Below are 1704 nucleotides of genomic sequence, written 5' to 3'. Positions count from 1 at the left end.
TGGCCTATGCTCATAATGCTGTGAGCAGCCGTGCGGTAGAGAGCCTGCCGGTTAGAGCGGGGTGGGGTGCCCCGTTGTCACGTTTGTGGTGTGGCATTGTCGACTAACCACGCTATCGCACCGGAGACGGAACGAACGCTGGGTTGGCCACGACGAGAGCGCAGTAGCTTCGAGGCGCTCGCGGGGGAGTGGAGGCTGAGGTGGCGACGATACGACACATAAGGTAGGAACATCTATCTCGTATTTCTCGTTGCCACTATCCACCGTGTTGCACTGCACTATACGTAAGGTAAACTGCTAGTAACTGCGTATTGTCAGGTGGCGCCCCCTGGTGTCGCGGAAAGACACGAAAACGCTACAACTGGTGCCGTGACCAGGATAGCAAGCATAGCATCCCAAGTGGCGCCCACGACAACTGGTGCCGTAGACCTACCGGTTGTTTGCTTAGGGTGTTTTTGTCAGACGACGTTTCCCGGGGGGGCGGCTTGCGATGCCGCCGAAGGGTGCCCGGGCGAAGCGACAGGTGGCAGTAGCTTCGTCGGACCCTACTGAGTTTAGCAGTGGCATGAGGGGGCATGCTACGCGTAGTAGGGGGATGGTGGAGGATAATGAGTTAACTCCGCCAACATCCTTGACCCCGAGTAAGGGTAGGGAGTTGAGTAGAACTCCCCCTCGTCGAAGAGATTCATTCTCTTGTATTATTGATCTCGACGAGGCAGCAGCTGAACGCGCTAATTGGACGCCGTCGGTGGCCCGGGCTACTGTTAGCCCTGCGCCGCGCGTCATGCGTAATTCTACGTGGGCTGAGGAGGGCCCTTATTCTACTCGCACGAGGCGAGCAAGTAATCTGCGGGAAATCGGACACCCTGAGGGCGTTCCGTTATTGTCTCAACGTGAGGGTGATGCGTTGTATTCTCGCCGTGAGGGGGATGTAATGGGTTCCCATCGTGAGGGTGGGTTGCCTTCGTCTGCTGTTGGTGGGGGAGGGATATGCGTTTTGCATCCCCCATAGTGAGGGAATCTGCTGCGAAGAGTAAGGTAAAAGTTAAGCCATTTACGGGTAAGGAGGGTGTGCCATTAGAGGGTTTCCTCCGCCAGTTTGACCTGATAGGCAGGCTTAATGGGTGGTGTACAGAAGAGAGGTTGGTACAGTTAGTGGGGGCACTGGAATGGCCAGCGTCTTCCGTTCTAGAAGACTGTGATGTCGATGTCGACGAGGCGATGGTGCGCCGCGCTTTGATTGCGCGTTTCCAACCTCTAGGTAGTGCACTGGGGAGGAGAGCAGCCCTACGTGACTGCGTTCGCCAGTCTGGGCAAAGTTGGCGCGAGTATGCCCGAGAATTAAAGAGGCTGACTTTGAGGGCACAACCTTTTCTCACTTCGGAGCAAGCCGAGGGAACCCCCCAGATTCCCTCGCTATGGGGGATGCAAAACGCATATCCCTCCCCCCTCCAACAGCAGACGAAGGCAACCCTCCCTCACGATGGGAACCCATTACATCCCCCTCACGGCGAGAATACAACGCATCACCCTCACGTTGAGACAATAACGGAACGCCCTCAGGGTGCCCGCTTTCCCGCAGATTACTTGCTCGCCTCGTGCGAGTAGAATAAGGGCCCTCCTCAGCCCACGTAGAATTACGCATGACGCGCGGCGCAGGGCTAACAGTAGCCCGGGCCACCGACGGCGTCCAATTAGCGCGTT

Source organism: Priapulus caudatus, unplaced genomic scaffold (assembly GCF_000485595.1).
Source record: "Priapulus caudatus unplaced genomic scaffold, Priapulus_caudatus-5.0.1 Scaffold2413, whole genome shotgun sequence".
NCBI lineage: Eukaryota > Metazoa > Priapulida > Priapulimorpha > Priapulimorphida > Priapulidae > Priapulus > Priapulus caudatus.
Note: the sequence above shows the minus strand (reverse complement) of the source record.